General features: G+C 37.4%; 1 protein-coding gene across 7 annotated transcripts in view; it reads left to right on the top strand.

The window, feature by feature from the left end:
• The window catches only part of ZNF385B (zinc finger protein 385B), a 398,195-nt gene that overhangs the window by 154,073 nt on the left and 220,179 nt on the right, over positions 1–23,943 (top strand). The window contains exon 2 of one of the 7 annotated variants that reach the window (XM_046019674.1): positions 3,527–3,609. The exons of the other annotated variants lie outside the window; for them this stretch is intronic. The gene's annotated coding sequence lies outside the window, so the exon portion shown is untranslated. The remainder of the gene's footprint in view (positions 1–3,526; positions 3,610–23,943) is intronic. 7 annotated transcript variants of the gene reach the window in all.

The following is a 23,943-nucleotide window of genomic DNA, read 5'->3' as shown; positions in this document are numbered from 1 at the left end:
AGGTAGATACAAAGGATTATGCAGTGGCATAAAAGACAACTTCAGCAAAATTTTTTGAATGGGATTGAGGAGAGAAGTTAATGTATCAAAATGCAATAATGTATGGGAAAGTACTTTGTGAACTGTAAGGTGCTACTCAAATGTAGGGCAATGAGCATTAATACTAATAGCCTTAGTCAAGTCAGTCAATATGGGCCTGGGTGTCAGATCAAGATTATTACCAAGGGACACTGAGAAAAGAAGAGATTGGAGCAGTAGTACCAGAAAATGAACAGCCAGTTTGAAAGTTCTGAATGGAGGAGAGGGAGTGGATGAATGTGATGACATGGTCTCTTGCTTAGGGAAGAACTGGAACCAGGAAGTTTAAGGAGCCTTAAGTGTCCCTTGGACCAGCAAGCTCCATTTATGTACAAGCAAACTAAGGTCAAAAAAAGCTAAATTATGTGCACAAAGTCACTCAGTATGGTGACTTTTTTAGGAGTGTCAGATTTAGCCAACAATAAAATAGGATCCCCGGTTAAATTCGAATTTCATTTAAAAATATTTTTTAGAGGCAACGTAAGAAAAAGGAGAGGATATTTGCAAATGACAGAATAGATGAAGGACTGTTATTCAAGATCTATAAAGAACTTATCAAACTCAACACCCAAAAAACAAATAATCCAGTCAAGAAATGGGCAGAAGATATGAATAGACATTTCTCCAAAGAAGACATACACATAACCAACAGTCACATGAAAAAATGAGCCACATTTCTTGCCATCAGGGAAATACAAATCAAAACCACTATGAGATACCACCTCATACTAGTTAGTATGGTTAAAATTGACAAGACAGGGAACGACAAATCTTGGCGAGGATGTGAGAAAGGGAACCATCTTATGCTGTTGGTGGAAATGCAAGCTGGTACAGCCACTCTGGAAAACAGTATGGAGTTTCTTCAGAAAGTTAAAAGTAGAGCTACCCTATGACCCAGCAACTGCACTACTGATAAAAATGTAGTGAAAAGATATAGATGTAGTGAAAAGAAGGGGCATATGCACCCCAATGTTCATAGCAGTGTCCACTACAGCCAGATAGTGGAAGGAGCTGAGATGTCCTTCAACAGACGAATGGATAAAGAATATGTGGTTCATATACACAATGGAATATTACTCCGCCATCAGAAAGGATGTATACCTACCATTTACATCAACATGGATGGAACTGGAGGGTATTATACTAAGTCAAATAAGTCAGTCATAGAAGGACAACTATTACACAGTTTCACTCATATGTGGAGTATAAGGAGTAGTGCAGAGGACAATATGAAAAGGAAGGGAAAACTGAATGGGAAGAAAGCAGAGAGGGAGACAAACCATGAGATACTCTTGACTCCAGGAAACAAACTGAGGGTTGCAGATAGAAGGGTGGGTGGGGTATTGGGTAACTGGGTGATGAATATTAAAGAGGGCATGTGATGTGATGAGCACTGGGTGTTTTATGCAACTAATGTATCATTAACCATTAGTTCAAAAACTAATGATATGTTGGCTAAGTGAATTTAATTTTTAAAAATAATTTTTACATTATATGTTTATTAAAAAAAAAAATTGGAAGGGGAGGCAAACCATAAGAGACTATGGACTCTGAAAAACAACCTGAGGGTTTTGAAGGGTCAGGGGTGGGAGGTTGGGGGAACAGGTGGTGGGTAATGGGGAGGGCACGTTTTGCATGGAGCACTGGGTGTTGTGCAAAAAGAAGGAATACTGTTACGCTGAAAAAATAAATAAAATGGGAAAAAAATAATTTTTAGTATAAATATGTACAATGAATACCTCTAGTCAAGCAAAATATTTTTGACATACTAAAAAATATTTATTGTTGATCTGAAACAGATTAAACTGGACATCCTATAGTTTACGTGGAAACACTAGACTTGTTGAAAATTGAGTACTTTCTGTAAATAGAGATACAGAAAAGATGAAGAAAATACATTAACCTTGTATTTAGAATATAACATCCATCAGGGTGTTCATTTATGCATTTTTTATTATCTGGAGATTCCCCAGAATCTAGGTCTGTGACTAGCACTCAGTAAATACTTAATGTATGTGTGAAGGAAGGTTTGTTAAGGTTAAAATTATTGTGGCATGTAGGATGCTTAACATACAAAAGAACCGAACTAAGATTTAGATATTTGTTCCTAAATATGTTCTATGTGTCTGATATTTTATTTCTTCAGCAGAAATGATCTTGAGCAATCTTCTCAAGAATGTTCAGTATAGAAAATAAGGTAAAAAGGAAAGATAAGACTTTGAAAATGAAATTTTGAGTCATATTAGGGTTAGAAAGTTCTGCATCACTAGTTTACTAGAATTTTCAAGAGTAATTCTAAGTTGAGGATGTAAGTGTAGCATGTAGCACAAAATGATGTATTTCTGAAAAAAATAAACACTTCAGAGATCGTTTTCAACAAAAGGAAATATGACAGAGGAGTGGATTACTGGGAGCTGGCCACAGCTTCCCTGCCAGCAAGGTGGTTGCAGATAGAGTTTATCAGAGTCTTCTTCATCTAGATCTAAAACAGTGCTGAGAGAACTGATTGGGTTCACCCCTATTTAAGCGTCCTTGATAACACCACAATCTGGTTGGATTTCTTAAACTGACACTTGGGGTAGAAGAGGATATGAAAAAGCATAGGAATGACACATACGACTGGCATTTGTTAAGGGTTTACAGTGAGTAAGCATGCCTCCGGTAGGAATCCATTTAATTTCATAAGAATCCTGCAAGAAAGGTATTATGACCGCCATTTTTCAGATGGAAAAATTGAGATATACAAAGATGGAATAACTTAACACAATAAGTGGTAAAAATGGGAATTGAACCTAAATCTCTTTTCTGTTGTGCAACATTGCAAATCAACTTATTCTAATAATGGAAACCTGCAAAATATAATGCCTTGTTTTACCAAAATCATCATCATAGAAAATAATTACAAGTAGATCATATTACCATGAATCAAGCTTTGGATTTACATAAAGTTCATAAACGTCTTCTAACCAAAGTCATAAGTCCAGTGATTGAATTCTACTCTCATATTTTCTCTTATCCTCCCTTCATCAGGAGGGCAATGGATTGCCTTTGCGTTTTCTCATGATGCAGTCATCATTGTACGTGAGTCTATATGTTGGTGTCTTGGCAGGCAGCAGATGGCACATTCAAGTAGGTAATTGAGGAGAGTTTAAGGAAGGGAATATTTACAAAGTTGTGGACAGGGTTAAGAGAACAAGTGGGAGAGAGAGAAGAGCCAGGAACTAGCAGCAGCTGGAATCAATTACTGTCCCTTGACCCCAAAGCAGCAAGGAAAGGGAGCCAGGAGCCAGAGACAGGTGCAGGAGAGACACAACCAGCAGGCAAGGAGTTGCTCTTTCCTAGGACGGCTATGGCCAGTTTGTTGCCACCAGGAAGAAGTAAAATCAAACAAAGTCTAGGATGAAAATGAAGAAGTAAACAAATACCTGCCTTCCTTCTCTTCTTGCAGTCTAGTCTCTTGCTGGTGGCCAACATTAACTGATCTCAACCAGAAGCCAGAGGACAAGGGAGCCACTAATCTAGTCCACAAAGGTCAGTCTCCCAGGGTCAGAGCAGGGTGGAGAATGGGGCATATTGACTCTGGAAAGGCAGATGGGAAATACCCGTTGCATAGTGCTTTCTTGCCATGGTCGCATAGCCCAGTAAGCCTATGTTTCCTTCTCCTGCACTCTTGTTTGCCACATTCCTTTCCTTTTGTCTCCCAATTTCTCTCTCTGGCAGATGGCCCCTCTCTGCTCTGCATTGAGGGCTGCCAGTTAGCCCCACTTCTTGCATTTCAGTGTTGTCAGTGCTGGGCCCCATTTCTGTGGAGCTCCTGGTGTTTCCCAACCCCCACTGCAGGTCTACTGAGGGGCACATAATCTGGGGTAGGTCTCCTTGGTCACCTGATTTCTGATTTTACTTGGGAAGCCTCTCTTCCTTGTCACACCATTGGCAGTCTTCCTTCAGATCCTCCAGTGTTAACGGTTCTAAAGATATTTCCCTCAAATGGCTACCTTCCTGGGAAATCAAGTAGCCCTGCCTTCATAGTGTGTGTGATTTCCTATGGCATTTCTGCCCTTAGGAACAGTCAAGTCCATAGTGTTTATTACCCCGTAGAAACCATGACTCATTTGGTACCACTTTAGAGAACTGGCACTCAAAGAACACAGTCCAACAAAAGGAGGTTTATTCCCTTCTCCTATTTTTTTTTTTTTTTTGTCTTTTTGTACTTCCCTTGAATATTCAGAAGAGGACACATAAATTTATATTCAGGAAATTCCCTTTCCCTCCCTTCCTGAGTTTCCCATGGAAGTCCCAGAGAATTTGCCTGACAACAGAACACCCCCCTGCCACCCCCCAACCCCCAGGGTGGAGAAAGGAAAGAAACTGAGCTGGTGGAGGTGAGACCTTTCTCAGTAGATAGAGGATGAGAAAGGCTGAGTGCATTTCTGCCTGAGTAAGATTTCCTCACCAGTAGGAGGATCATGATGGAGTAAGATCAGCTGCACCGAAAGGTACCAAAAGCCGTTTAAACTTTAAACAAGTTGATAGTTACGGCATATGGATTACAGTCTCATAACCAAAGTCATTTCCATCTGTAATTATTACAATGGCTGCCATTCATTGAGTGCTTGCCCTGTGCCAGGCATTTTACCAAGGATTTTAATATATTTATCTCTAAACTGCAAACCAAATCTGTAGCATAGTTCGTGCCAACCTCACTTTACAAATGAAGAGACTGAAATGCAGAGCCATGAGTTGAAATAATTATGACTCTAAAGCATGTACCCTTGTCATTAACAGTGGCGTTAGTGTAGTCACTCGCAGCAGTTGAACAAATACTTTGATCGGTCCTCGTGCTAACTTCATGCAGGCAGCATTTTTAATCTTCCCATAAACCCAGTGAGGTAGTAGTGTTGTTAGCACCAGACTGTGGATGAGAGTCGGAGAGATGTAGGCACGCTGTTGGATGCCTAGTACTCATCAGAGTCACAACGTGAACCCAGGTCTATTGGATACCAGATGTGTTCTCTTAATCACTGATCCATTCTCCCATGATGCCTGTTTTGTAATATTATATACTAGGTTTTACATTGTGGTGTTATTAAGATAGTAGCTTCTTATTTTGCAATTTCTAGGATAACTCTGTGTGGACAGAGGAGGGTATTTCTAAGAGTTGAGAAAGAGTTAACATGACAGGACCTGCTAAGATATTGTTTGAAGCAGTGCAGGTCAGTTTGTGAGTGCTGGGATGGAGCAGCATAGTCCATGCTAATCATTTTGAAATAGAGAAATCTGGGGTTCATGACATGAGTCAAGAGAATAACAAACAACAACTGACCCTGTGAAACAGAAACCAAGGAACAAATTATAATATGCAGGTCCTTTGGGTTGAAGTTTACCAGCTAGCCCATTCCTTTAAGAGCAAACCAGTAAGGGGTGCCTGAGTGGCTTAGTCAGTTAAGTGTCTGACTCTTCATTTCAGCTCAGGTCTTGATCTCAGGGTCATGAGTTCAAGCCCCACATTGGGCTCCAAGCCCACATAAGAAAAAAAGCATAATCCAGTAATAGTCACCATTCCTTGGGAAGTCTCTGTGTAGTTTGGGTCATTCCCTTCATAACTGGTTCTTATTAAGACAGGACTTAATCAAGCACTCATGTGTATTCTTGATAGCTCTCAACATGCCAATAAAATTGGAATGGGAAGTGAGAGGAGTACACTGCATCTGGTTAAAAATATGACTTGAGATAGTTTTTTCAATATTATTTATTTTTATCTAAATGTTTAAAATCCAGTATAGTTAACATACAGTGTTATATTAGTTTTAGGTGTACAATATAATGATTCAACAATTCTATACATTATTCAGTGTTCATCAGGTTGTGTTCTCTCTATATATATGTATAATATACACATACACACACATACACACCCTACATCTTCTTTATTCATTTATCTATTGATGGACACTTGGGTTGCTTTCATAATTTGTCTATTGTAAATAATTCTGCAGTGCAAATACCTTTTTGAATTAGTGTTTTTATATTCTTTGGGTAAATACCCAATAGTCGGATGTGATAGTTTTATGGAAGACAAGTCCTGACATTGACATTAGCCTACACATTCCGAAATGAATAAAATATGGAGATGTTTTTATAAAACAGTACAAATTTTGGCTTGACTAGTCAAGTTGTCTCATGAGAGAATTGGAAAAAACAAAAAGGGAAGCAATTCTCAGAAGACCACAGATAAACTCTTCCACAGACTTCAGGTGATTTCCTAAGATGTATGTTTTTAAACAAAATTTCAATTTCATTAGAAGAAAACCACTCACTTTTAGCAGATTAAGATAATTCTTAATGTTTAAAAATTATATTTTAGTTGGGTGATTTCTACCATGAAATCATGAAGTTTTTTTGTTTTTCCCCTTTCCAGTTTTAGGGGAGGGCCAATTGAGGGGAGTGTGCTTTGGGGATCAAGGAACATTATCCTAAATCATACACTTAAAATATTGTCCTCTCTACCAGCGTGTCATTTGCATTCTTAACCTTCTGCTTCTTCTACTGTTGAACTTTTACCCTGAAGAAGTTGAGACTCAGAGACACAAGTGTATAAAAGAACATTTAATAGGACCAGATTCTGAGCCTTCCTTTCCCTAAGCCAATTTCTAATGTAAATCCTGCCTATTCCAGGCTTTTGGTGTCATTTTTCTTGAATTCCTATCTCATTGAAGCCTTGTGCCAGCCACTCAGAATAAACAGACCACGAAGTAATCCAGAAGCTCACAGGCAGTTTTTTCCTTGAAAAGTGGCTCCCAGTGCAAATTGGTGCAGCCACTGTGGAAAACAGCGTGGAGGGTCCGCCAAAAGTTAAAAATAGAACGACCTTATGATCCAACAATTGCACTACTAAGGTATTTATCCAAAGAATACAAAAACGCTAATTCAAATGGATACATGCACCCTGATGTTTATAGCAGCATTATCTACAATAGCCAAATTATGGAAGCAACCAAGTGCCCAACGACTGATGAATGGATAAAGATGTGAGATACATACACACACACACACACACACACACACACACACACACGCGCGCGCGCACTGAAATATTAGTTAGCCATCCAAAACAATGACCTCTTGCTATTTGCAAGGACGTGGATGGAGCTAGAGAGTACTATGCTAAGTGAAATATGTCAATCAGAAAAGACAAATACCATATGATTTCTTCATATGTGGAATTTAAGAACCAGAACACATGAGCAAAGGGGGGAAAAAAAGAGGCAATCGAAGAAACAGACTCTTAACAATAGAGAACAAGCTGGTAGTCACCAGAGGAGAGGTGGGTAGGGGGATGGATGAAGTAGGTGATGGGGATTAAGGAGGGCACTTTTTTTTTAATTTTATTTATTTATTTGAGAGAGAATGAGTGAGAGAGAGCATGAGAGAGGAGAAGACCAGAGGGAGAAGCAGACTCCCCGAAGAGCTGGAAGCCTGATGTGGGACTCGATCCTGGAAGTCCGGGATCATGACCTGAGCCGAAGGCAGCCGCTCAACCAACTGAGCCAAGGTGCCCAAGGAGGGCACTTTTGATGAGTACCAGGTGTTGTATGGAAATGTTGAATCAGTATATTGTACACTGGAAACTAATATTATACTGTACGTTAACTAACTGGAACTTTAAAACTTAAAAAAAAGGAAAGTGGCTCCAGGACCACACTGCACTGATACTGTGGCTGCTTGTGAAAAATTCAGATTCCTAGGTCCCTGTGGAGGCCTATGGAACCCAAACCTTGGCACCTGGACTGGGAAGGGAGAGCCTAGAGCCTTCCTAGAGCCACTGAGGGGAACAAGAACATGAACAGAACTGATGGTAACATGATGAGATGAAGACAGCAGTCGTGTGGAAAGAGTTGGGAAGGGAACATGAGGAAGAGATGGACTTGACTCCTTATTGATAATTAGAAGGCAGCAAGCAACAGCTTCCTGCTGGCTTTTGATGCCAGCTGACGTAGAACATACCTGTATGTCAATGCAATGTGTGGTTCATTCTGGTTAACTACGTTTGGTTTGGAATCTACTGGACTTATTTCTTGCTAAATATCATTGGCTATCCAAAAACATGTAATGTTTAGAATCAGAGGATGAAATTAAGTGTTAGCTCTCTAGGCTAAGCCGAGCACTTTAAATTAATTCATTTATAGGTAATATAAAATGGTGCTGTCCATACAGTCAGGATGATTGCGACTCCTACGCTCAAATTACATAGTCCATGAATACGTATTGACTTCCATTTCTCCTTTTGCAAGATTACATAACTATTGCACTTTTAATTAGGAGGGTGATGATGCTGATACCAAGAAATTCAGTGCAATGAACTTTTTATTATTAGAGATAAAAATTAATCCTCAATTCCTTTGGCCTTTTAATTGTTTAACTGTGGAATCAGTCAAATGTGGAGGCTGAAGAAGCACCAAGGGATAATGTAATTGCAACTTTTCAAACAATTGTATCTGTCTGGAGAATGAAGATTGATGATCTGGAAAATAGATCTCATTGTTTCAGTAGTAGAATTATGGGCTTTGCCAGTGGCTATTAAGAGAGATTCTCTGGGAAACTTTTTACCAAAAGGAAAAAAAAAGAAAAAGATACTTCTGAGATGAAGGAAATTTAATTCAGACACTTTTCATTAAGCAAGGCCAGAAACTCCAGTTCCCAAGTTCATAGTTGACGAGAGGCCCCAGAGCACTAATTATCCATTTTTCAAGTTTCCTGATAGAAAGCTCTTCAATTAGATATAGACAAGGGGGAAATTATGGTAAAAGAAAGGGTATTTTGTCCTTTCTGAAGAGCACGAGGAAAATAGAGACTATATAGCAATGTTAAGAGACAATTATATTAAATGAGTTAAGCACTTTGAATTATCTTAAAAGATGTTAAATTACTTTCAGTATTGCTATTTCATTTAAAGGGCTTAAAATTTTAATTCAGAAAATCAACTTGCATTCAGTATTCGTTTGTGTTCCCTAAACTCTCAGAGATGATAGGTTGCCGTGGGCAGCCTCAGACATCTCCTGGGGAAATTGGTCATTCTGTGGATAAACTAGGTTGTGTTTTTTGTTCAAAGTGCCAGTGAACATTTGAAATGTGATTCAGTATACTTGTCATGCTGTTAGGAAGATTGATTAGTTGTCTCACTTGTTGAGTCTATATGGTCATACATATATGGGGAAGATAGGGATGTAGATGATGGACTTGGTAGGAGGCTATGAGCAATCACGGATTAATAGAAATAAGAGGAAATACCTCCCTCAGTGTTCAACCACATAATGGTAGCCCATGGATATTTTATTTTACCATTTTAAAGTGGAGAAAGCTTAGAAGGTGAGTTGAAATGACCTAAGTCTCTTTGGCTTTATTTACAATGTAGTGTTTCTTGTTATTTGCTGCTAAGCAGAGAGTGAAGATGTAACTGTTTACCTCAACAGGGTAAAAGGAAGCAGTTCTACAACCATGGTCCACCAACCAGCTGAACTCTGAGTATGTATCTGTCCAGGAATTATTTCTAATCTGAGCACAGAGATGATACAGAACATGCATTTAGAATGAAACAGTCACTGGCATTTTGCATGATTTTGTTCTGCTAATGGAGAACTCTGCTAGCGGTCAGTGAATGTAGATGCCAGGTTTCAGAAACCCATGGCTAGAGAAACAGATTCGAGGTGCTCATTATTAGTACTGGAAGGTTTTAAGGTTCATCTTTTAGAAATGTGAAAAACTATTCTTTCTTATATCTATAGCATTTCTTATTTTAAAGTTAAAAAGGAGGCAGTGTCATATGAGAATGGCACTAAAAGACGATGAAGTTGGGGAATTGGGGTGAATTGAAAGCAGGTTAAAAAACCTGGGCCTTAACATGGTTTTTTCAGGATGTTCAAGATAAAGTAACAACAATTTAAAAACGGATGAACATTAATGTTTTGTAACGGTAATAAATGTGGTTTCTTTGTAAACCCTTTCAAAACTAAAGACATGAGACGAGAAAATAACCCCAACAGTTGTCCCTTGCACCCCACCCCCATGCTTCTCTCCCACTCGTAGAAAACCTCACCACACTGGTGCTTCCCATCTTAATTCTAGGCATGGCTGTGGAGGACTTTTTTTTTTTTTTTTAACAAGAATAGGATGCTTTTATACCTACAATTCGAAAGGTACTTTAGTCCCACTTAATTATTTGGCATTATTTGTCTGCATTATAAGTCATTAAAAAAGACATTCAAAAAGAGAAAATGGGAGAGAATGAAGCTGAGATTCTATATATGGGTTACTTCACCAGTAAGAGCTGTTCATGCCTTTAGGGATGACTTTCCCTTCCTGGTCAGGGTCTCTTAGCCTACAGTAGATGAATTCTGGTCTCAGCTGTGAACTTCAGAGACCCCAAGTATTGATTACCTTATGGGGGCAGTGGAGTTAATAATAATAATAATAATTATAATTATAATGGCAGTGGAGTTAATAATAATAGGATTGGGGAGCTCTGCCCATTTGAGGGAGGGCTAATGTTTTCTTCTTGGGTTGAGAAGGAATAAAAACTCAGTGAAATGATCACAAACCCAAGGGCTAAGAAGACTATCTCTGCCATAATCAGTCCAAAGTCTAGTAAATAGGTTTGTTCAGAGATAGAGTTGAACCACAGCGAATAGGCAAAAAGCCATTAAAATGTGGTAAATGAACAAATAAATGATTCTGGAATTTGGAATTGGAACCTAAGGGGTGGAAAGGAAGATATCAAAGAGAAAACTTCTTAAAACAAAAGGTGGTTAGCTTGTAGTTACAACAAGAACAGTAGGAAATATCAAGAAACCCAGAGAAGGACACACAGATGCAACACGGCATGATGGTCATGCATGTAGAAAGGGGGAGCAGGGAGATCATCACATGGAAGAGGGCAGGAATTCAAAAATTATGTTCAGAAACTTCCTAAAGGGAAGAGTAGGGTCACAGAAGGCGGAAGAGGGTGGGGAAGTGACCACTCTAGTAAGTAAAGTCAGGTCCTGCTGATGCAGAAGAAATGTGTCAAAAAGAACTATTTCTGCTGTCATCGAAGTATGAAAAGTCACAGGAGACTTGGCATAATGTCTTCCTCTGTTGGACCCCATGACAGGCATACATATCTTTCCATAGCATCACAAGTGAAAGGTGGTGAGTTGAGGACAGAGTTTGACTAGTATTGTTCTGTCTGGCCAAATAGCATCTTACAACAATTCCTTTACAGTGCTGTCTTTAATGGCTCCAAAGTGAATATGAACATGCCATGGGTAATTTAATAATTTTTTATTATTTGACATTTATGCTACAGTAAGTTTTTATATTATAAATTATGCTACAGCAAATAACCCTGTAGGCCAATCTTTGTCATTAGTTGTTTCCTTTGAAAAACTGCTGTAAATTGAGTACACAGCCTTAGAAATTGTTTATTTTACACTGTTGATACTGCTTGCCAGACTTTCTTCCACAGAATTTTTACCAATGGGGGTGCCTGGGTGGCTCAGTCGTTAAGCACTTGCCTTCGGCTCAGGCTCAGGTCATGATCCCCTGGTCTTGGGATGAAGCCCTGTATCGGGCTTCTCCCTCTCTCACTCCCCCTGCTTGTATTCCCTCCCTCCCTCGCTCTCTCTCTCCCTCTCTCTTTGTCAAATAAATAAATCTTTTAAAAAAATTTGTACCAATGTACACTATCATCAACAGTGAAACAGCAACCGTTTCCCACATTGAAGGGTGAGACTCCTAGCACATCATCAGTTTTATAAACCTCTGAATTATATTTTTCTAATAATGCAGATGATGTCAATTAAGTCATATGAACTCTTTTTAGTGGTACCCCCTGTGATCAAAGGTATGTAATTTTAAAAAACCTGGTGGAAGTTAGAGCTGTATTCTATAGTGATCAAAGAATATTTAAGATCATACTCATTATTTTACTAGCACAGTGTTCTAACCTATTTCTGTAACTGCAGTCTAAAATATTTCTTTTTATCCTTCTAATTGGATAACTCCTAGAAAGGAAACTAATAATTCTTCATTTCTCTAAAACTAGAAAATTCAACTAGAGAAATTCAGAATATAAGGTTCCTGAACAGCTCAGTGATATTACTGTATTTTGGTTTTAAAAGAACACCCAAAACAGAATCCATATTTGAAATATATTACTGTAGTTAAGAAAGTATGAAACGCTGTTCACACACATTATTTGATGTGGAAAAATAAATATTAAAAAGTAGAAAATGTCCTCCTATTATTGATCTCAATAAATGCATTTATTTTTAAAACAGGTTTAGGAGAAAATTGTCATAACTCACAGTGAGTCTAGTCAGAATCAAATAAAAAACCCAGCTGTTTGAATCAAGATCATTTATTTTAAGTTACATATTATTTTAAATGGCTACATGGGTAGTATAAAGAGCAAGAAACTAGAGATCAAGAATTAAAGTCTTAAACTGAACTCTGCCACTTTCTAGATGTGTGCATTTGGGGACTAAAATCGGAGTCTCAGTTTATACATTTATTTAAAAAAAAACCTTTCATTGCTTGTTGTCTCTCAAAGAGTTATTAACAAATATTGAGATAAATGGATGTGAAAATTTGCGAACTGCTATGTACTTGTAACACTGCCTACTACTTTTAATAATTATAACTATATATTTTTCCTCAGACCTTTAGATCTTAGATTTTAATATTTAATACTTTAATGTGAAAAGTAGGGTGGGGGATGGATAAAAGAAGAAAACTGATAAAAGATGGATCTTTCAAATAAAATTTATTTTGAAATATGACATAGCTCAGAATAGTTCATAAATCAGAAGTATTTGCTTTAATGAATTATAATTAATACACTAAAGTAGCTACTACTGAGGTTAAGAGATAGAACATTACAGCAGCCTAGAAGGTCTCCTTGTGCCCCATTTTAAGCTAATGACTACGGTACTCCTTTCCAAAGATAACCAACATCCCAGCTGCAAATATTATACTTCAGTTTTACCAGTTTTTGAATTTTATAAATGGAGTCATATAATATGTATTTTTTGTATCAAATTTCTTTTGAGATGCTCCATATAGCTGTACTCGAGTCATCTGTATTACTGAATAGTATTCCACATTTTCAAATATTCCATAATTTATCTACTGAAAAATATTTGAGTTGTTTCCAGTTTGAAGCCATTACAAATACTACCATGAATAAATACAAATATCCAATATTTTATATACCTCCTATATATATCTCCACACATATATACACATACATACACACACACATCCTAGGTGTAGAATTACTTGATCAAAAGTTATGCATATGGGGGGAGGAGTCAAGATGGCGGAGAAGTAGCAGGCTGAGACTACATCAGGTAGCAGGAGATCAGCTAGATAGTTTATCTAAACATTGCAAACACCTACAAATCCAATGGGAGATCGAAGAGAAGAAGAACAGCAATTCTAGAAACAGAAAATCAACCACTTTCTGAAAGGTAGGACTGGCAGAGAAGTAAATCCAAAACGACAGGAAGATAGACCGTGGGGGGAGGGGCCAGCTCCCGGCAAGCGGGAGAGCAACAGAGCACAAAATCAGGACTTTTAAAAGTCTGTTCCACTGAGGGACATTGTGCCAGAGGCTAAACCGGGGTGAAGCCCACGCAGGGTCAGCATGGCCCTAGGTCCTGCAGGGTCACAGAAGGATCAGGGGTGTTGGAGTGTCACAGAGCTCATAGGTATTAGAATGGGGAAGCTGGCTACAGAGACAGAGCCAAGGAGTGAGCTCTCAGCTCGGGGTTACCTTGAACCGGTCGCAGGCTGGGTGAGCTCGGAGCTCGGCCGGAGGCCGGGGATACGGGAGTGATTGGGCGCTATTCTCTGGGGGCGCACTGAGGAGTGGGGCCCCGGGCTCTCGGCTCTTCCAGGCCGGAGACTGGGAGGCCGCCATTTTCATTCCCGTCCTCCAGAACTCTGCGGAAAGTGTTCAGGGAACAAAAGCTCCCAAAAGCGAACCCAAGCAGATTACTCAGCCCCGCCCCTGGTAAGGGCGGTGCAATTCCGCCCCAGTCAAAGACACTTGAGAATCACTACAACAGATCCCTCCCACAGAAGATCAACAAGAAACCCACCCAGGACCAAGTTCACCTATGAAGGAGAGCGGTTTCAATACCAAGGACAGCAGCGGAATTCCAGAGGAAGAGAAAGCAAAGGACGGAACTCATGGCTTTCTCCTCATGATTCTTTAGTCTTGCGGTTAATTTTTTTTTCAATTTTTTTTTCTTCTTCTGCTAAATTTTGTTTTAACTTTTACCCTTTCCTTTTTTAATGTTTTTAACTAGTTTATCTAATTTATATATTTTTTTCTTCTTTTTTATATTTTTTCTTTATTTCTTTTCTTTTTTTAATTTTTCCTTTTTTTTTTTCTGAACCTCTTTTTATCCCCTTTCTCCCCCCCACGATTTGGGGGTCTCTTCCGATTAGGTTAAAGCGCACTTTCCTGGGGTCTTTGCCAATCTTTTAGTATGTTACTTGCTCCTTCATATCCTCTTATCTGGACAAAATGACAAGGCGGAAAAATTCACCACAAAAAAAAGAACAAGAGGCAGTACCAAAGGCTAGGGACGTAATCAATACAGAAATCGGTAATATGTCAGATCTAGAGTTCAGAATGATGATTCTGAACATTCTAGCCAGGCTCGAAAAAGGCATGGAAGATATTAGAGAAACGCTCTCTGGAGATATAAAAGCCCTTTCTGGAGAAATAAAAGAACTAAAATCTAACCAAATTGAAATCAAAAAAGCTATTAATGAGGTGCAATAAAAAATGGAGGCTCTCACTGCTAGGATAAATGAGGCAGAAGAAAGAATTATTGATATAGAAGACCAAATGACAGAGAATAAAGAAGCTGAGCAAAAGAGGGACAAACAGCTACTGGACCACGAGTGGAGAATTCGAGAGATAAGTGACACCATAAGATGAAACAACATTAGAATAATTGGGATTCCAGAAGAAGAAGAAAGAGGGGAGCAGAAGGTATATTGGAGACAATTTCCCTAATATGGCAAAGGGAACAAGCATCAAAATCCAGGAGGTGCAGAGAACCCCTCTCAAAATCAGCAAGAATAGGTCCACAGCCCGTCACCTAATAGTAAAATTTACAAGTCTTAGTGACAAAGAGAAAATCCTGAAAGCAGCTTGGGAAAAGAAGTCTGTAACATACAATGGTAAAAATATTAGATTGGCAGCAGACTTATCCACAGAGACCTGGCAGGCCAGAAAGAGCTGGCATGATATATTCAGAGCACTAAACAATAAAAACATGCAGCCAAGAATACTATATCCAGCTAGGCTATCATCGAAAATAGAAGGAGAGATAAAAAGCTTCCAGGACAAACAAAAACTGAACGAATTTGCAAACACTAAACCAGCTCTACAGGAAATATTGAAAGGGGTCCTCTAAGCAAAGAGAGAGCCTAAAAGTAGTAGATCAGAAAGAAAGGAACAGAGACAATATACAGTAACAGTCACCTTACAGGCAATACAATGGCACTAAATTCATATCTCTCAATAGTTACCCTGAATGTTAATGGGCTAAATGCCGCATTCAAAAGACACAGGGTATCAGAATGGATAAAAAAAACAAAACCCATCTATATGTTGCCTACAAGAAACTCATTTTAGACGCGAAGACACCTCCAGATTTAAAGTGAGAAGGTGGAAAACAATTTACCATGTTAATGGGCATCAGAAGAAAGCTGGGGTGGCAATCCTTATATCAGATCAATTAGATTTTAAGCCAAAGACTATAATAAGAGATGAGGAAGGACACTATGTCCTACTCAAAGGGTCTGTCCGACAAGAAGATCTAACCATTTTAAATATCTATGCCCCTAACGTGGGAGCAACCAACTATATAAACCAATTAATAACAAAATCAAAGAAACACATCAATAATAATACAATAATAGTAGGGGACTTTAACACTCCCCTCAGTGAAATGGACAGATCATCCAAGCAAAAGATCAACAAGGAAATAAAGGCCTTAAATGACACACTGGACCAGATGGACATCACAGATATATTCAGAACATTTCATCCCAAAGCAACAGAATACACATTCTTCTCTAGTGCACATGGAACATTCTCCAGAATAGATCACATCCTGGGTCATAAATCAGGTCTCAACCAGTATCAAAAGATTGGGATCACTCCCTGCATGTTTTCAGACCACAACGCTCTGAGGCTAGAACTCAATCACAAGAAGAAATTTGGAAAGAATCCAAATACATGGAGACTAAACAGCATCCTTCTAAAGAATGAATGGGTCAACCAGGAAATTAAAGAAGAATTGAAAAAATTCATGGAAACAAATGATAATGAAAACACAATGGTTCAAAATCTGTGGGACACAGCATAGGCAGTCCTGAGAGGAAAATACATAGCAGTACAAGCCTTTCTCAAGAAACAAGAAAGGTCTCAAGTACATAACCTAACCCTACACCTAAAGGAGCTGGAGAAAGAATAAGTAGGAAACCCTAAACCCAGCAGGAGAAGAGAAATCATACAGATCAGAGCAGCAATCAATGAAATAGAAACCAAAAAAAACCCAATAGAACAAATCAATGAAACTAGGAGCTGGTTCTTTGAAAGAATCAATAAGATTGATAAACCCCTGGCCAGACTCATCAAAAAGAAAAGAGAAAGGACCCAAATAAATAAAATCATGAATGAAAGAGGAGAGATCACAACTAACACCAAAGAAATACAGACAATTATAAGAACATACGATGAGCAACTCTACGCCAACAAATTTGACAATCTGGAAGAAATGGATGCATTCCTAGAGACATATAAACTATCACAACTGAACCAGGAAGAAATAGAAAACCTGAACAGACCCATAACCAGTAAGGAGATTGAAACAGTCATCAAAAATCTTCAAACAAATAAAAGCCCAGGGCCAGACGGCTTCCCAGGGGAATTCTACCAAACATTTAAAGAAGAACTAATTCCTATTCTCCTGAAACTGTTCCAAAAAATAGAAAGGGAAGGAAAACTTCTAAATTCATTTTATGCATCACCTTGATCCCAAAATCAGAGAAGGATCCCATCAGAAAAGAGAACTACAGACCAATATCCTTGACGAACACAGATGCAAAATTTCTCACCAAAATACTAGCCAATAGGATTCAACAGTACATTAAAAGGATTATTCACCACGACCATGTGGGATTTATTCCAGGGCTGCAAGGTTTGTTCAACATCCGCAAATCAATCAATGTGATACAACACATTAATAAAAGAAAGAACAAGAACCATATGATACTCTCCATAGATGCTGAAAAAGCATTTGACAAAGTACAGCATCCCTTTCTGATCAAAACTCTTCAAAGTGTAGGGATAGAGGGCACATACCTCAATATTATCAAAGCCATCTATGAAAAACCCACCACAAATATCATTCTCAATGGAGAGAAACTAAAAGCTTTTCCACTAAGGTCAGGAACACAGCAGGGATGTCCATTATCAGTACTGCTATTCAACATAGTACTAGAAGTCCTAGCCTCAGCAGTCAGACAACAAAAGGAAATTAAAGGCATCCAAATTGGCATAGAGGAAGTAAAATTATCACTCTTTGCAGACGGTATGATACTATATGTGGAAAACCCAAAAGACTCCACTCCAAAACTGCTAGAACTTGTCCAGGAATTCAGTAAAGTGTCAGGGTATAAAATCAATGCACAGAAATCAGTTGCATTTCTCTACACCAACAACAAGACAGAAGAAAGAGAAATTAAGGAGTTGATCCCATTTACAACTGCACACAAAACAATAAGATACCTAGGAATAAACCTAACCAAAGAGGCTAAGAATCTATATGCAGAAAACTATAAACTACTCATGAAAGAAATTGAGGAAGACACAAAGAAATGGAAAAATATTCCATGCTCCTGGATTGGAAGAATAAATATTGTGAAAATGTCTATGCTACCTAAAGCAATCTACACATTTAATGCAATCCCTATCAAAATACAATCCATTTTTTTCAAAGAAATGGAACAAATCATCCTAAAATTTATATGGAACCAGAAAAGACCTCGAATAGCCAAAGGAATATTGAAAAAGAAAGCCAAAGTTGGTGGCATCACAATTCCAGACTTCAAGCTGTATTACAAAGCTGTCATCATCAAGACAGCATGGTACTGGCACAAAAACAGACACATAGATCAATGGAACAGAATAGAGAGCCCAGAAATAGACCCTCAACTCTATGGTCAACCAATCTTCGACAAAGCAGGAAAGAATGTCCAATGGAAAAAACAGCCTCTTCAATCAATGGTGCTGGGAAAATTGGACAGCCACATGCAGAAAAACGAAATTGGACCATTTCCTTACACCACACATGAAAATAGACTCAAAATGGAAGAAGGACCTCAGTGTGAGAAAGGAATCCATCAAAATCTTTGAGGAGAGCACAGGCAACAACCTCTTCGACCTCAGCCACAGCAACATCTTCTTAGGAACATCGGCAAAGGCAAGGGAAGCAAGAGCAAAAATGAACTATTGGGGTTTCATCAAGATCAAAAGCTTTTGCACAGCAAAGGAAACAGTTAACAAAACCAAAAGACAACTGACAGAATGGGAGAAGATATTTGCAAACGACATATCAGATAAAGGGCTAGTGTCCAAAATCTATAAGGAACTTAGCAAACTCAACACCCAAAGAACAAATAATCCAATCAAGAAATGGGCAGAAGACATGAACAGACATTTCTGCAAAGAAGACATTCATATGGCCAACAGACACATGAAAAAGTGCTCCACATCACTCGGCATCAGGGAAATACAAATGAAAACCACAATGAGATATCACCTCACACCAGTCAGAATGGCTAAAATTAACAAGTCAGGAAGTGATAGATGCTGGCGAGGTTGTGGAGAAAGGGGAACCCTCCTACACTGTTGGCGGGAATGCAAGCTGGTGCAACCACTCTGGAAACAGCATGGAGGTTCCTCAAAATGTTGAAAATAGAGCTACCTTATGACCCAGCAATTGCACTACTGGGTATTTACCCTAAAGATACAAACATAGTGATCTGAAGGGTCACGTGCACCCGAATGTTTATAGCAGCAATGTCTACAATAGCCAAACTATGGAAAGAACCTAGATGTCCATCAACAGATGAATGGATCAAGAAGATGTGGTATATATACACAATGGAATACTATGCAGCCATCAAAAGAAATGAAATCTTGCCATTTGCGACGACGTGGATGGAACTAGAGGGTATCATGCTTAGTGAAATAAGTCAATCGGAGAAAGACAACTATTTTATGATCGCCCTGATATGAGGACATGGAGATGCAACATTAGGTTGGTAGGAGAAGAATAAATGAAACAAGATGGGATTGGGAGGGAGACAAACCATAAGTGACTCTTAATCTCACTAAACAAACTGAGGGTTCCTGGGGGGAAGGGGGGTTGGGAGAGGGGGAGTGGGGTTCTGGACATTGGGGAGGGTATTGCTATGGTGAGTACTGTGAAGTGTGTAAACCTGGCAATTCACAGACCTGTACCCCTGGGGATAAAAAAAATTATATTTTTATAAAAAAATAAAAAATTAATAAAAATTTTTTAAAAAAGTTACGCATATGTTTGATAATGGGATTTCTTCAAAAGTTTTTCCAAATTGGAAAATTCATAATTTGTGAGGGTTCTGGTTTTTCCGTATCCTCACCAACATTTGGTACTGTTAAATTGTTTTAATATTAGTCACTCTCCTGGGTATATAGTGGCTTCTTCTTTTGATTTTAAATTGTATTTCCCTGATTATTAATTAGATTGAGAACCTTTAGTAATTTCATTAAAATTTGCCTATCTTCTTTTGTGAAGTACCTATTTCAGTCTTTTGCCCATTTTCTATTAGTTTTTCTGGGTTTTTGAATGATGTGTAGAAGTTGTTTATTCTGAAGATGAGTCCTTTGTCATATTCATGACTTGAAAATATCTCACACTCTGTGGGTTGGTTTTTTAATTTCTTAGTGGTTTTATAATAATTAGAAGACCTTAATTTCACACACTTCAGTTTGTTAATCTCTTCTTTTGTGGTTTAGACTTTTTCTTTTTATTTAAGTTATCCTTGCTTACCACAAGGATATGAATGTATTTTCTTTTACAGTGTTACAGAAATTTTGTTTTTCCTTTCACATCTAGAGCTACAGTTTATCTAGGATTAAGTTTAATTTTTTTTTAAAAAGGGTAAGTTTTATGTGTGGTGTGAAGGGGTTTTGGGAATCAGGATTTGTTTGGTTGGTTTTTTTTTTCCCCCACATGCACATACAATGGATGCAGAAGCATTTATTTTAAAAATCTTTTCCTGACTCTTCTGCTACCATAAATGCAGTGTCCATATTTGTATTGGATTATCGTAACTATTTGTTTCATTGATGTATTTGTTTAACTTTATGCCAGTACCATACTGTTTGAATTTCTATGACTTTATAATGTCTTGATCTGCACTTGAGCTCTTCTCCTCACCTTATTTTTCTCCAAGTTTATCTTGTCTATTCTTTGCCCTTTGTATTTCTTTTTTTTTTTTAATATTTAATTTATTTGACAGAGAGAAATCACAACTAGGCAAAGAGGCAGGCAGAGAGAGAGGAGGAAGCAGGCTCCCTGCAGAGCAGAGAACCCGATGTGGGGCTCGATCCCAGGACCCTGGGATCATGACCCGAGCCGAAGGCAGAAGCTTTAACCCACTGAGCCACCCAGGCGCCCCTGCCCTTTGTATTTCTGTATAAATTTTAGAGTAATAGCTACTAAAAAAAGAAAACTTCTGAAGTTTTTATAGAAATTGCATAAAATCTATAGGTCAATTTATAATATTGAGTTTCTCCAGTCTACAAGTGTTGTATGTCCATGTTATTTCAGTTTTCCTTTTAGTAATGTTTTATGATTTTCTATACAGAAGTTTTACATATGTTTCTTGAAATTTATTCCTGGGTACTTGATGTTTTATGCTGTTGTACATTGTTCAGTTTTTTAAATCTACTTTTCCAACACTTTTATAGATGTTGAATTGATACTATTGACTTTTTATTTAACAACATTGCTGAATTGCGTTTATTTGATTATTTATCTGAAATCCTTGAGATTTTCGTACATACACAAATCACATCATCAGCCAATAATTACAGCTTCATTTTTTTCTTCCCAGTCTTACAACATTTTTTTCTTTTTCTTGTCTTATTGCCTTAGCTAGAACCTTCAATATAGTATTGATTAGAAGTATAAAGTACATTTTTTTCTCCTTGCCAATCTCAGAGAGAATTTTTTCAATATTTAAATTTTAATTACGATATCTACCTTAGGAACTTTGTAGATAATCTTTTTCTTTTTTTCCCACCTTTACTGAAGTGTACATGTATTTGGCAAATAAAAATTGTGTATGTTTAAAATATATAATGTGATGGTTTGATATACATGTACACTGTGAAATGATGACCATAATTATTAACACATCCATTGCTTCACATAGTTACTTTTTTTGTTGTCGTGGTGGGGGGTGAGAACAAAACATATAATACAGTATTATTAATTAGCATTATTTTAGATCGCCAGAACATATTCATCTTGTAACTATAAGTTTACAGACTTTGACACCTATCTCCCTATTTTCCCATGTCACCTTCTCTCAATCACCACTCTATCCTCTGATTCTATGAGTTCAACTTTTTTAGGTACTACATATAAATTAGGTCACATAGGGTTTGTCTTTCTCTGTCGTATTTCACTTAACATTAATTTCTCAAGGTCTATCCATGTTGTCACAGGTGGTAGGATTTACTCCCTTGTATAGATGAATGATATTCCATATATCACATTTTCTTTATTCATTCATCCATTGGCAGACACTTAAGGTTGTTTCCATAGCTTGGTTATTGTGAAAATGTGGCAATGAACATGAGAATACAATTATCTCTTTGAGATATTAATTTCATTTCCTTTGGATATATCCCAGCAGTGAGATTGCTGAATCAAAGTTTTATTTTTAATTTTCTGAGGAACCTCCATACTGTTTTCCATAATAGTTGTACCAATTTACATCCCCACCAACAGTGTACAAAAGTTCCCCTTTCTCACACCCTTGCCAACACTTGTTATCTTTTGTCTTTTTGATAATAGCCATCCCAACAGGTGTGAGGCTGTTGACTAATTATTAGTGATGCTGAATTCCTTTTCATCTACCTATTGGCCATTTTTATGTTTGATTTGGAAACATGTCTATTCAGCTCCCTTACTCATTTTTATTTTTTTAATTATTTTTTATTTTTATTTTTTTAGTACTAAAAATGTTTGTTTTGGTCCATGTGCAAAAAACTCAAAATTACATTTAGCAAATTATGCAACTAGCAATTATATTTAGCTAAGAAACACAATAGAAAAACTTCTAAAATAGACTCTATTAAATATTTAAATGGGTCCAGCTATTCACAAAAAATATTCTTTTTTTCACTCCTCACCTCCAGTCTGTCAATATTTTTCTCATGCACAAATACTGAAATTCTAATGCATGATTTCTGAATCAATAGCCTGTACAGTATTTATAATTCTATAATCCTAATTATTTGAAAAAATAGCCTTATTCATTTTTAAATCAGGTCTGGTTTTTTTGTTTTTGTTTTTGTTTTTGTTTTTTGCTATTGAGTTCTATGAATTCCTTATATATTTTGGATAGTTACCCCTTATCAGATACATGGTTTGCAAATATTTTCTCCCAATCCATAGGTTGTGTTTTTACTTTGTTGTTCATTTCCTTTCCTGTGTAGGAGATTTTTAGTTTGATAGAGTACCACTTTTTTATTTTTGCTTTTGGTGTCACTCAGAAAATCATTGCCAAGCCCAAAGTCAAGGAGAGCTTTCTCTGTGTTTTCTTCTAGGAGTTTTGCAGTTCCAGGTCTTACATTTAAGTCTTTAACCCATTTTGAATTGATTTTTGTATATGGTGTAAGATGGCATCCAATTTCATTCTTTTGCATGTGAACATTCAGTTTTCTTAGTACCGTTTATTGAAGATGACCCTTTTCCTATTGTGTACTCTTGACACCTTTGTCACAGGTTACTTGACTATACATGTGTGGGTTTATTTCTGTGCTCTCTGTTTTGTTTCATTGGTCTATTTATCTGTTTTTATACAGGTACCATACTATTTTGATTAAAGATAACTTCTTTCAAATTAAGGAAATTTCATTTTATTAACAGCTTACTAAGATTTTTTTGTCAATAATGGATGTTTTATTTTTTTAAATACTTTTTCTACATGTATTAAGATGGTTGCATGCTTTTTCTCCTTCTGTTATAGCAGTAAGAATTAGGTTTATTTTAGAATCCTTAACCATCTTTGCATTCCTAGAATAAGCACAGCTTCTTTATCAAAAGTAAATGGAATAAATCTAAAATTATTCTAAAGTAAAAAGCTTATTTAAAAAAAATGAGAACAGAAGTAGAGCCATTGCTTATCAGCTAGGATTATCTGTAGTCAAAATTCACTTTAAACAAAATTAAGGCAAAATAAAGAGAAATCAGTAACCAGGTGTAGATTTGCAGGGTAGCCAAAGCAGTAATAAGAAACATATACAGTCAAAACTATTAAGACTTAGAAGTCCAAAATCAATCGATAAGCCATGTTTAGGAAAGCTGGATGCATAAGGGAATGTAGGAACAAATTTTGTTTCCGCAAACACAAGAAGATACTTCTAATCTGGCAAACTCAGTAAGAAGACTGAGTTCCTTATTCTCTGTCAGCAATAGTGAGAAACTCTGTCCTAACTTGACCCTGGCCCATAGACATCCT

The sequence above is a fragment of the Meles meles genome, chromosome 9 (assembly GCF_922984935.1).
Source record: "Meles meles chromosome 9, mMelMel3.1 paternal haplotype, whole genome shotgun sequence".
In the NCBI taxonomy this organism is placed as follows: domain Eukaryota; kingdom Metazoa; phylum Chordata; class Mammalia; order Carnivora; family Mustelidae; genus Meles; species Meles meles.
Note: the sequence above shows the minus strand (reverse complement) of the source record. Positions and strands in the feature narration are given on the sequence as shown.